We start from the raw sequence: 14,010 nt of genomic DNA on the forward strand, positions 1-14,010 counted from the left end.
GCTAATACAATCTTTACCACAACCCTGTGAGATGGGAGATTTCATGATCATGCTCTACAGACAAGGAAACTGAGGCACAAGTTACGGAGGCCATGTTCCAACACAGTCTTGTCTGAAATGAACACCTGGCCTCTGGAACACTGCCTCGTAATTTACATTGGTATTGTCACAGCCAACACAGGACATGTTTCATTGTTCATTTCCTCATTCATTCATTCAATCAACAAATATTTACTGAGAGCTCACAGTGTTCCAGGCAGGGAGTGACAGTGTGATGATGGATGAAAACACCCCTGCTCTGATGGAATTTACAGTGCAAAGGGAGAGAATTAATGCAAAAAAGTGAAAGTGTGATAAGTGTTTGGAAGGGAGGAATAACAGGGAGGTTTAGAAGCTCTTCCCAGGAATAGAGGGTCTCCAGCATATGTAATGAATTAGATAAGCCTTGAAGGATGAGTGAGTTGTGGGACGTGGATGGGAGGGATGAAGGCCAAGGGACCAGCCTGTCTGTCTTCCTCATGTGCTCTGCACAGTATAATCTTGCTCTTCAGCCACTGCTAGCTCTCTAGACTTACGTGTTCAAGTGCCAGAGAGCCTGTGTCCTGCTTCTGAAAGGTGTCTGAATACTTGTCCGCACCCCCACCCCCACCCCACCCCCACCCCCGCACCCACCATCAGCCCTTTCTAATTTTAAAGCAGTAGCTCCCTTGATTGAAATCTCAGTTTGGAACAGGTCTAGGATTGGCCTGTGGCTCAGAATTTTCACCAATAAGCAGAGCGGTAGGTGGGGAGGCGTCCCTTTAAGCAGCCCGGAGGCAGCCTGGAGAGCTTGGACCTTCTCTCCCCAGAACCTGAAAGATTTTTCTGGATCCGGAGCTGTGTATGGGGCAGCAGCCACCGCCCAAGGAATGACACCCGCTTTGCACGGATCCCCCACAGGGCCCTGTCTGGCTTTGGGTAGTTCTCGGCCCACGCCCCACGGAGCTTCTTAGCAGCAGCTGCCCCTGGGTCTGTGGCCCCTCCCTGGCTCCCCGCAGTTCCCTGGAGCGGAAGCGCCACAGCAGCGAGCGATGCAAGGCTGAGCCGGGTAAGTGGCCTCCGTATCCCAGGAGCATGGAGGGGGCACTGGGGCGCATTGGCTCCTGGTTTTCACCACTCTCCCAGAGAAAAGGGGGCCTTGAGCTGGGAAACTAACCTGTGGGAGAGATGCTCCTTGCCACACAGACACTGGGGAGGTCATGAGCTCTGTGAGGAGACCCAGACCTAGGGATCATTTTGGTGAGTGTCTACCAGCTTTTGCTTGGCCACTTTATTAACCAACAATAGTAATAATGATATGATCAGGAGGAGAGAATAATGTTACTGTCGTATTAAGATGACTTCAGAGGAAGCAGTGAAACTTCCGAGAACTTGCTTTTTAAAGTCTTTATACACTTATATTTTCCTCAAATATTTTAAATTATGTGTTACTTATGAGCTATTTATTTCTCTTACACTATCAAAAATATTTTTAATGTCTTCAGAAAGGTCTACTTTAAAAAATTATTTACTTTTCCTCACACTCCCTATGGCTTATCTTCTTATAATTTTCCAAATGCATTCCTTTATTCCTTGGTAGATTTCTATAATTAAACAACTTTGGGTTTATTCATTTATTCTCTCTGAATTGGGGGTGGAGATGGGAGAGAGAGCCCCTCCTCTCCTGGCCTTCCTTCCTCTGTGTAAGGGAATCTATAGGAGGAGAAAGCAGTTGGGGTATAGTTAACTGGAACCTTGCTCTTCCAGGTCAGGACTTGGCAAGGATTGGGATCATATAAATCCGGGGTGTCTGAGGTATCCTGGGAAATTTTCAAACCAAAATAATTCAAAGGGGTGAGGGGGAGATTTGTTTAAAAGATGCAGTTTCAGCTTTCTAACCCTCTGTCCCTAGTCTGTTCATGTGTCTGTACCTAAGCTAGAAGTTGAGAACCCAATGCAGAAGGTCAGAGATTTTTTGGTTTTGCTTTGTTTTTTAAAGATGAGGCAGCTGGAAGAAATACCTTTCAAAATTGGAGCACAGTCTGATACATGGATTGCCAAACTCCATTTCCACCCGTATTAAATTATTTTGGCTCTTAAGGGCCCTCTTTGCTGGGCTGGCCTTTATTTACACTTGTTTAGATAGTGTGAATCATTTGTGTACTTTGGGTCCCCTGCTTTCCGCAGACAGATGTTTTTATCTGTGCAACGAGTTGAGTAATTAGACAGATGAGCATGGTCCTGTATGTACAGAGAGAACAAACACCACTTGGGGAGGATTTTGACCTTTCCTTCTCAAATCATCAATTGCCAAATCTTCCCAGCTATTGAGCAATTCAGATAAAGGTGTCAAGTGAGCCTAGCAGTGAAGAATTTATATATACAGCTAATTCTGTTCATTCTACAATAAAACATCTTCCCATGGGGCCAAAAAGTTGGGGCAGGGAGAGTGAAGCTTATAAAAATGATCCTGTGTTCTTAGTCACTGACTACCCAGCTCTCCCTGGATTTCTGAGAACCTGCCAGGAGAAACTGTTGACTGGATGGAAGTTTCAAGAAATGCAGAACAGAAATCAGTACAAGCACTCCTTGAGCGACTTTTATTTCTGTTTGGAGGAAAAGAACACTTTGTTAGAATAACAAATCGTGGCTGCTTTTCAAGAGCAGAAAACGGTTCTTGTTCTGAAGGCAGATTCATTTTAAGAGTGTGAATCATTTGGTTTAATTTTTTTTCCTCTTGTGGTGGAGGCTTGGAGATGATTAAACGTCCTGTCTGCAGGAAATTACCAGGAGATTTGAGTATTTTCCTGAATCAGCCTCAGATGGTACACAGCTTTGGGTGTAATACAAGAAATCTCTGTTACTGGGCAATCTTTCTGCAGTGATGTCTTCAAACTCTCTCAGTGTTCCAAGGTTCTCCATCGACAAACCTTTTATTTTTTATTTTTGGGCTTCCATTTAAGAAACTAAACTAACTCTCTCATTCCCTTCATAAGCTTTTTAAGATGGAACTTATTTTGAGGACAGTTTTACCAAGCCTCATTGCCTTCTTCCCACTTAGCCTCAACAGGAAAAGCTCTTGGCTCCTTTTCCCAAGATTTCCTTTAAGCCAGGATTGCTATCCCTAGGGACACAGATGTCTCAAGGAATGAGAGATGTAAAGGTTTGAACTATTGCTCACCAATTTGGTGATGACATTTATGGTCTTTGGTGAGCTGTTTGGAGAGAAGGCGAAATGGTTCTGTGTTGAGTTTACCCTAAATTGCATCAGCAACGTGGAGAATGGGCAATTAAAAGACTCTGAGGGCAACCAAGGGACACAACTGGCTGCTTTGTGTGGTTGAGCTTACAGAGAGCTGCAGTTTTTAATAATTTGGAAAACCAAATCTTAGAGATGCTATGCTCCCCAGGCTATTTTTCTTAATCTTTCCAGAAAGGTACCCAGTCACATTAAGCATTTCCTAGCTGTATAATCAAATAGGAGAGCTCTGGGTAAATACAAACTCAGTGTGATATTTTGATGTCAATGAGAGGAAGCAGAGGGAAGAATTTTTTTAGCTGCCAGAACATAGAATGGTAATCCTTGTTGAACATGATGAAACTTTATGGGAATCGAAGTGAGAGTTTAAACATAATTTTCTTGAAAAATTTCTTTGCTATTTTTTATTTTCTCAAACACTAAAGGGCAAGGGATTCTTTTTGGGGATACTTAGCATTTGATTACCATGCAGTTTTTTTGGTGACTTTCTTCTTTTATAACCTGATTGTCTGTGTGAAAAGCAGAGGAAAACTCATTTTTGCTAAGATTGTATCTGGATGTCTTCCAAGTGAATGACAAATGTAGTTAGGGGTGGCAGAGGAAACAGACAGACACAGGTACTTTTGGACTCAATGTCTAGGAAAATTCATGAATGATTTCCCTGCAAATTTAGCCCAGAGGCCTTTGAGAATTGCTTCAAAGTTGACTTTTACCAGCCTGCCTGTGTATAGAACTCAGTCTCCCTATCGTGAGGGTCTCCCCCTCACAGTGCACCTTCCCAGGCAAGTTGCCAGTCCACAGGGAGTGTGTACATGATATTGCTTATCACAACTTGGAAAGTTTTCTTCATACTCCTACTTCTTTAAAAAAAAAGGTAAGAAAGACTGTGACTACTTGATTTCTTGGGAACATTTGCAAAAGATTACTTTGCGTTCACCTAGGCTGCTGAAATTACTTTTTTTATTTTCATTTTTCCAATTATTGATGCTCTGTTCAGGCTTCTGAGGTTGAATAAATAGCTATCGAGTTGGATTTGAGATAAATTTTAATTTTGAGCACTAGGCTGTCCAGCCTGGAGAAGAAGTCTCATATTTGCATATTATAAATGGTAATAGTCACAAACAGAATGAGAGCTATTCACTTACTGAGTTTTTTGCCAAAAACAGACTAAATGTCTTATGAATCTTTCTTAGACTTTCCTATACATAAAAATATCCATCAGAGCCTATTTCAGTTGGTCTGTGGTAATACATGGAAATCTGTATTTTTTTAACTCTTCTTCTTTTAATTTAATTTTTAATTTAATTTATTTTATTATTTTATTTAATTTTATTTATTTATTTTTAGAGAGAAGGGAAGGGAGGGAAAAAGAGAGGGAGAGAAACATTGATGTGAGAAACATTGATTGGTTGCCTCTAGTATGTACCAGGGCTGCGGACTGAACCCACAACTTAAGCATGTGCTCTGACTGGGAATCGAACCGGTGACCTTTTGCTTTGTAGGACAACACCCAACCACCTGAGCCATATCAGTCAGGGCTGAAATACACACTTTAAGATACATTCCAGGTAGGACCTTGGACTCTATCTTGAAACACACTTTGCTTTTTGTCCATTATTGTTTGAAGTCTATGGAAATAACTCTATGGGATCCCTATCATCCCTATTTCACAGATGAGGAAGAGTGGGCTCAGAGAGGTTCAGTAACTTCCCTAGATTACATAGCTACTAAGTAGCCATGCAAGGGAGCTGAACCTGTGATCATCAAACTCTAAAGTTCATGTTGTCAAGCATATGTTGTGGGTAGTTGGGGGTCTTCTCTTTACAATTTGAACCTAGTAAACTACCCCTCGCCCAAGACTCTCTGCTGAAGGACCCTCTCCACAATGTTAGCATTCAGTAGGCAGCAGTCCATGAGGTCTTTTTATGTGGTCCACTGCGGCAGACTATAGAGAGACTGCACAGAGATTTGGGCACTACTGTTAATACATGGGGAGTGTGCAGCTCATTGCCTTGAGTTTTCCGACTGCTGAACTAAGACAACTCATGATCAGATTGATTCCTTTGTGAGGTGCTTTTAATTCACACAGCTTTCAGAATCCTTAAGGAAGTTCTGCCTCCTTTACTAGGCCCTTCCACCATTCCCAGTGCCATCTCCTTTCTCCTAGCCATACCCTTCCTTCAGAATTCTCCCTTAAGACCCTTCCCAGAGCACCCACCCCAGAATATTGAAGCCTTTTCCTAATGCCCATGACTGAGCCTGCTGGCAGTCCCATTTTCTTCCTCTGGCATCTGCAGGAGCTGCTCCGTCCCTGGATAGAATCCTATGGACAGCAAATGCAGAGGCAACATTCTGAGAAGAGGCAGAGATGACAAAGAGTCTCATTTAGGCCCCTTTCTTGATTTCTCCTCAGTCTGACCTGATTTGTCTTTCCCTGGGCACATGGACTGTTGCTGGTTTATCTGACTTAATAGCTGCAGGATTGTGATACAGAACAAACCACTTAACCTCATGAGCTTTGCCTCTATTATCTGTAAAATGGAATGTTCATGCCAACCCTTTTCCCTCTGGGTAAAAGTGACATGTGTCTGTGGAAGCACTTTAGACTTTGTTCAAATGCATTTTGAAGATGTGATCATGTTGCCATCTGGCAGTGGTTTCTACACCGGGTTTTAGGGAACACCTGCTTGGTGAGTTGCTCTTCCAAACAAGAAAGCAAAACATGTTCCATGTATATTGGGAAAATGTGATGCCCTACCTCTCCCTTTTGCTAGAGTATTAGAGGCTCCAAGGCCTGGAATAGGGAAGCCTGTTTGACTTGGACTTTGCATGTCCTGTGTTGATGTGACCCCGGAAACCCTTTGCAGACTCACTTGTTAATGTGCTTCAGAACACACCTGAGGGGAAGCTGCTATGCTTCAAAATGCTGTTTCTACTACTTATTTGCAGTGTATCTTCAGACAAGTCACATCTCTGTAAGAGTTTGCCAAGCACAGACTAAATGCCAAGTACAGAAGGAAACTGGTATATATCCCAAATGGGGCCACTGCTCACTGTCTCTGTAGGCATAACTTTAGTACATGCAACCATCATTTCTCACAATGATAACTCAGTTTCCTTCCCCAGTTCTTTGTGCTTCTAAAGCTTGAATCAGATCATACCACTCCCCTGTTTAACAACTTCCAACAGCTTCCCATTACAATTAGGACAACATCCAAACACTTGACCAGGATGGAACCCTTCCACCTAAACAAGGTCTGGTCCTCGACTACCTCTGCAAGGACATCTCCTTTCCCCAGACACTACTAGTCCCTATGCTCCAGCCACACTGGCCCCTTAATACCCTAAGTTCCCACCTGCCTTTGGGCCTTTGTACTTGCTGTTCTTTCTGCTTGAAATGCTCTTCACCTTGAACTTTGCCTAGCTGGCATCTTCTCATCATTGAAGTCTTGGCTTAAATGTCAATTAAGAGGACCTCCTACCTGCCTTTGCTTTGCCACTCTTCCCACACACACCATGTTTTTCTTTGCTGCATTACCTTATTCATTTTTTCCAAAGCAATTCTCAAGATCCAAAATATTTGTTTCCAATGTGGTAACTGTCTGCCTCTCCTCCCAACCTCTTAAGCCAGGGGTGTCAAACTCATTTTCACCGGGGGCCACATCAGCTTCATGGTTGCCTTCAAACGGCTGAAGTAATTTTAGGACATATAAATTAACTACTCCTTAACTGTTAAGGAGTTGAAATTACATTTGGCCCTTTGAAGGTAACTGCGAGGCTAATGTAGCCCCTGGTGAAAATGAGTTTGACACCCTTGCCTTAAGGCAGGGACTGTGTCAGTCAACTCTCATCTTCAGGGCATAGTACCTGCCATCTAGGAGGGGCTTACAGAGTTCAGTGACTATTTCTACCTCAGTGTCTGACATAAACTGCAAGAAAATTGTTAATGAAAAGTTCAAAAATTATTTTTATTATTCTCATCCTTTTCTCATCTCCCTCTTCCTTCCCGGGGGCATAGAAAGACTAATATGCTTCTTGACCACACTGAGTCCATGTATTTAATGTTTCTGAGCCTCAGATTTTTATTTTACTTTTTAATTTTATTTAATTTTATTTAATTTAATTTTATTTTATTTTAACCAAGGTCAGCAATAGTTGCCTTTTGCAGAGGTCTGTAAACCCTTTGGAGGAAGGTGTTATTGCAGTACGAATGAGGCATAAGTATTTCATCACCTTTTAAAAATTGCATCTCAGCTAATGGTTTTCTTTGAAGACCCAGAGCTTCTGAACTCTCCTGCCAAGGAAGTCTGATCAGATGCAGCTGCTGCTCTGGGAATTGTCTTGAGATGCAAAGATTTTTGAGATCAACTACAATTTCCATGAATGGCTTTGGAACTCAGAGAGCAGTAAACATGTATATATTTTGATCTGTTAGAAAGAAACCTGCCCGGAGAAAAAAGGCTGGTCTAGATATATAGTGCCCCAAGCTTCCTCCCCTCCCTGTTCTCAAAGGCTCTCACCCAACATGGTTGCCGGCATACTCATTTAAAAATCAGGGCAAAGGACTGTATGTCCTAGAAATGGGGAAAAAACTAATAGATATCAGAAGGGGTGAGGATGTACTTCCTTGGGCAGGAAGAGAATAATACAAGCATTTTTGAAAACCCACAAGCCATAGTGTATTTTTCGGACTATAAGACGCACCAGACCATAAGACATACCTAGGTTTTAGAGGAGGAAAAAAAAAAAAAAAACCCACTCCACTGCCCTGCCACCCCTCCCCCCCCACCCAGCAAGCCAGTTAAGCTACATTCGGACTATAAGACGCACCCCCATTTTCCTCCCAAATTTAGCAGGGGGGTGGGTTGAGGTGGGGGGAGTGCATCTTTTACTCTGGAAAATATAGTATTTATTTAGACTATTCATCAAGTTACTACAGCAGGAATAGTGCAGAGGTTTCATTTGCCTGGAGCTCTGGCTAAGGATTACAGAGCCCTTTCAGCTCCAGCAACAGTGCTGTGATTGATTAGCAATATCTGTGATAGACAAGAAATATCTTTGATTTTGTACATAAAGAATTCATGATTGTTAGATTTAGAAGGGTCCATGGAGGTCATCCATCCAACTCTTGATCTGATAACTACTATGTCCTGCTTTTTGGGCTTTAGAAAAATAATCATAAAAAATAATCAAAGTAATAACCTTAAATTTTTAGGCCTTTCTTCCCTTATGGGTCTCATCAGTGTTTTCAGCATGGTATATTGTAGCACATCCTGGGAATGCCCCAGGGGGTCCTCCAGTTAAGTTTGGGAAATTCCATGTTACCTTCTCCTCTTCTCAAAGACACATATGGCATAATAAACATATTAAAGGTCCTGAGATGTCAAGCTATAAAGAAATCTGTCTAACATTACTTCCTGGTACCATTTGATCCCAGGATACTTTTCAAGGACACCTGTGGCCCTCTTGTAGAACATTCTTTAGGTGTTGCTATACGTATAATGTTTAGATAATGGAGAGTATATGAGTTTTGTCCAGAAGGTATCCAGCCATGTAATATGAAAAATAGAGACAGTTATAGAAGAAGATACAAAAAACATTGTACATAGAACAGTGACACCTCAGTCCCCTTCAAAGTTGACACTTTGGGACCCCACACAATTCTCCTAATCACCATCAGCTGCCCCATCATATTTTCCTGAATCTCACTGATAGTCTGAAATCTCTCCCCTTCCAAAGATGATTTTAGTTTGGAGAAAGGCCAGAAGTCTCAGGGCACCAAATCTGGGCTATAGGGGGGCTGAGTCACCTGGGTAATTTGATGTTTTGCAAAAAAACTCTGCATGAGATGTGATGCATGAGCAGGCACTTTGTTGTGATAAAGCTGCCAATCACCAGTTGCCCATAGCTATGGCCTTCTGAGTCATCCAAATAGTTTCCATGGAGGAATGTTCAAGCTTAATGCAAAATTTGATGCAGCTTTGCTGCTCTACTTCCTCAGTCATTTTTAATGTGACAGCCACACAGTACACATGCTCACTCAGTGGCATATACTGCCTCTACTGAGTAGTACAGTGAAGTCATCATTGTTCACGTTTGCACATTCCAGTCTACTCTCTTTGGCTGCAAGTTTACATTGATGTCACACAAAATGTTCTTGTTATATTAACAATGACTGGACTCTTTCCAGACAGACCTCTTATTAGTTTCCTATAGCTATTGTACCAAATTGCCATAATTTGGTGGCTTAAAGCAACAGAAATTTATTCTTAGGTCTGGAGGCCAGAAATTTGAAAACAAAGGTGTTGGCAGGACCATACTCCCTTCAGGGACCCTGGGAAGGAATTTATCCCTTGTCTCTTCAAGTTCCTGGCAGCTGCCAGCCATCTGTAGTTTTCCTTGGTTTGTGGCCACATCGCTGCAATATCTGCCTCCATATCTCAACCCTGTGCCTATCTCAAATCCCCCTCTGCCTTTGCCTTATGAGGACATTTACAATGATACTTAGGACCTACCTGGATAACCAGGATAATCTTCTCATTCCAGTATCTTTAATTATGTCTGCAAGGGCCCCTTTGCTAAATAAGATGATGTTCACAGGTTCCAGGACTTAAGATACAGTTATACTGTTGGGGGACAATTTTTTAACCAATCCACAGGGGCATATTGATTTAAGAGTCAAGAGGCCTGGCTCAGCTTTTCCCCTGCCGCCACCCTGGTCACATGGGGAAGCAATGAGAATGCTTAAATCAGGAGTTAGAACCTCAGTTTCTTTGACTATAAAATGGGATGTAACTGCCCATACGTCATGGGACTGTTGTGAAGATTAAATGAGATAATACTTGTAAAGTGCTTAGCACAGGTGAATACTGAGTAAATATTAGCTAATTACTATTTATTTATTTGTACTATTGCTACAGCTGAGACTACTATTATCATGTTCCTTCTCTCTGAACCAACCTTATGGTCAAATGAAGTGATATGGGCTGCCCCATCCCAAGAATAGCCAGGGCACCTTTCAGAACTAGCAAACTATGGTTTCTCTCAAAGGCCACCTTATAGTTTTGAAATCTTTTCACTAAAGTATAATATATATACAGGAAAGTAAACATATCATAGGTTTTCAACTCAATGAAATTTTATAAACTGGACACACCCAACCTATGTTGCCAGCACATAATCTAGGAGTCAAATGTCATCAGTGCCCAGAAGCCACTCTGTGTCTCTTCTTCCATCCTCTGAACACTAATCACTACCTTTGCTTCTAGTATCTTAGATTTTGCCTGTTCTTATACTTTAATAAATAGAATCAAATAATAGGTATGCTTGTATCTGGCTTCTTTCACTCAACATTCTCCTTGTGAGATTTAATCATTTGGTTGTATATAGTTGTAGATCATTCATTTAATTTGTTGTATGGTATCCCATTGTTGAGTAGATCACAATGTATCCATTCAGTTGTTCATGGACATTTGATTAGTTTTAGTTAGAGGATGTTACAAACAATGCTGTTATAGACATTCTAATACATATGAGGGGGGGACCCAAATAAAACCCCAGAATTATATTCCAGAGGTCAGGATGCTTGTAGTACAGACTTCCACAGCTACGTGAGTGTTCTAGGAACCCCTCTGTATCAGTACTAGCTGGTGGTGTTGTGACAGGCTGCATTCAGCTTCAGTGAATTATTTTTGAAGACTCAATGCATTTGACCATTTCATGATGGGTTATTTACCTGCCCACACCTGCCCATACCACATTGAGTGTTCAGCAGTTTTTGACCCAAAATGGCATGACCCCCATACCCCACCCTCCCTATTCACCCTCTCTCTCCCCCAATGACTTCTTTTGTTCATTTGTTTCCCTGGATGAGAAAAGTGCACGAAGGGAAATGTTTTGCTGACATGAAAGAGGTGAAACAAAAAGTGGCAAAAGCACTAAAAGGCATCAAAATCAACATGTTCAAAAACTGTTTTGAGCAGTGGAAAAAATGTCTCATTAGGTGTACTGCATCAAATGGAGAGTACTTTGAAGGTGACTGAAGTTTAAACATGTAAGAATAAATACACATTTTTAATAAATGAATTCCAGGGTTTTTTTGGGTCCCATTTGTGTCTTTGGGGAGCACATATAATGCTGAGACAAAATCCATGCTACGTTTAATCAAGAACTCTCCCTCTGACCCCACCCCAATTGTCTGCTTCAGTTGCTTTGCAACATGAAGAACTTCTCATACCCAAGGATGATGGCTGATTTAAAGGAACTGAGATCTTTCCTGGGCCTACCCAACAGTCTCCTAAATCACTGGCCAAGCCCACATTTCCTCAATGTGTTGAAATCTTTGGAACCACCACACTTTCCAGGTTACTTTTCCCTTGGCCTGCCTGCAGTGGGCTAGGACTGGATGTGGTCATTTCGAAGGAATCAACACCCAGCCAGAGACACAACAGGACCTCCAAGCATCCCACTCATTGCCACATCATTCATCTACTCCCACCCCCCCACTGCCAGTGCCAACTCAGCCCTTTGTTCCCTTCTGCCATAAGAGAGACATGATGGGCCATAAATATCCTTCCCCATCTCCATCTGGGGCTTCCACTGAACCAATCTTACACCACCATGCCACCCAAGCCTGGTGGTATTTGGACAACCCAAATTGTTTTTACAGATTTGAGCATGCCCAACTGAATGTTGACAGCAGAGGGTGGAGGAAGTATCTGGCACTAATTGGCAGTATGATGTGGGCATAAACTAGAGACTTGGTACCATTGCCAAAAAGGTTGAGAGCTGCTGGTTTAACTCAGCCATATAATTTTCCTTTAGTTGGGGAAGGTCATAACTGGTGCTTTAACTGTTCCTGGTTGAACTGCTCCCCAAGTTGAGTTTGGTCATAGATGAAGCATTACTACCATGTGATGAATGGCGGAATCATATATGTGGCTTTGTCCAGTGTTCCATTAATTTGTACCATATTGGCAAGTTACACATGTCAAATCTGGAATTAGGTAGAGAAATATAGGATGGATATTAGGCTCAGTTACCAAAACATTCCAGAGAGATCTAAATGAAATTAGGCTTGTTTTGTCCCTTTGTCTTATCCATTTTGTTCTCCATTTTGTGTTTTTGTTTTTTGAGTAGGTGGCCTTAAAAATACGTCTATGTCAGGTAGGGGGGGGGGGGAGGCTTGGGAAACAATACATTTTAAGTGTCTTTGTTATGGTCTCCTGTTTATTTTTTATGCCTGGTGACCAAGAAGTAGGAAAGAAAGTGGAGGAGCTTGGGAAGAATGAGGCTGACTCTGGAAGATTTTATTTTTTATCTGTTCAAGTCATCAAAGAATTAATTCATACTTTCTGTAGGACTATAATACCTCACAAAAATAAGCAAATAATTGAGTAACCTGAGTGCTAGACCCTTTTGGAGATTTAATTATAACAATAGCTATCATTTGTTTTCTATGAGACCAGTAATATTTGGGACTTTTCAACATCATAGGTCAATAACATTTTCTGTCAAAAGCCAGATAGTAAATATTTTAGGTTTTGTGAGTCAAGAGGCAAAATGGAGGACAGTAGGTAGGTACTTATATAACACAAAAACAGATTTTCACAAAAAAATATTTTGTGAAATTGAGTATATCTCTTTTCTGCTAATAAAGAGGGGATAAGGGTTAGAGTTACAGTTCCTTATCAAGTTGATTGAAAATATTCATCTCTAAAAATCACTGTTAGCTCATGGCCTATATAAAAAATGGGTCATGGGCTGGGATTTAGTTTTATTTACATTATCACTAAGCCTTCTTTATCATTAAGCTGGGCTGCACAAGACAGAAAAAACTCACCAATGACACAAATGAGTTAGCTATTTCTTCCTCTCCCTGTAAGAAGTTTGGAAGCAGCTGCCTGTGCAGGGTTGGTCTGGCAGCTTCACTCTATCAGAATGATCCAGGTTTCTTTCTTCCTGCCCTGTCAATCTCAGCATATGGCTTCATCCTCAGAGTTATTCCATGATCCCAGCTGCTGCCACCATATCAGCATTCCATGAAGCAAGAAGAGAGGGGGAAAGAAGTACACATCTACTCTTTTTTTTTAGGAGACTTCTCTACATCCCACCCCATCCTACTACCATCTCCTTGGCTAGACTTGGTCACATGATTCTGCATCTCTGCAGAAGAGGCTGGGAAATGTAGTTGTCTACTCCAGCTATTAGTGTGCTCAGACCTCAATTGAAGCCCTGCTGCTTGGGGGCAGGATGTTGGGATAAGTAACTAGAATTCTCTGCCATATGTAATAAGAGCAGAAAGTGAGTCTTGCAGAGATTACCATCTTCCCCAAGGCCTTGTGGTAGCAGACTTGGATTTGAACCAGGTTTACCCAACTCCAGAGCCTCCTCTTCCTCTCCCTGTGTCTGTCCTCAAACATTGAGGAGGGTAGACATAAGTAATATTAGGAATGAAGCAATGGGTGACTTGTACCCTTGCTTCTTCCAGGGATGTTCCTGAAGTAGCTATAATGATGGATGACAACCATCATCAATCAGTGGAAAGCCCTGTGGAAGCTGGATGAAGGCAGATGGCTACAGTTGAAGCCAAAATAGGTCCTCCTACTTCCCCCTAAACATCAATGCATATCTTGAGATTCTACCAAACCTTCTCTTCAGTCACATAAAATAGAAACAAGTGCATGGCAAACAAGTTCAGACATGCATGCAGAGAGAAAGCTGGCAGGCCTTGT

General features: G+C 41.8%; 1 protein-coding gene across 4 annotated transcripts in view; it reads left to right on the forward strand.

Annotated features, from left to right (window-relative positions):
* Positions 1-14,010, forward strand: part of PRICKLE2 (prickle planar cell polarity protein 2) — a 376,986-nt gene that overhangs the window by 192,688 nt on the left and 170,288 nt on the right. Inside the window, exon 1 of one of the 4 annotated variants that reach the window (XM_053929467.1) lies at positions 839-1,087. The exons of the other annotated variants lie outside the window; for them this stretch is intronic. The gene's annotated coding sequence lies outside the window, so the exon portion shown is untranslated. Of the gene's footprint in view, positions 1-838; positions 1,088-14,010 lie in introns of those variants that run through there. 4 annotated transcript variants of the gene reach the window in all.

Source organism: Desmodus rotundus, chromosome 8 (assembly GCF_022682495.2).
Source record: "Desmodus rotundus isolate HL8 chromosome 8, HLdesRot8A.1, whole genome shotgun sequence".
In the NCBI taxonomy this organism is placed as follows: Eukaryota; Metazoa; Chordata; class Mammalia; order Chiroptera; family Phyllostomidae; genus Desmodus; species Desmodus rotundus.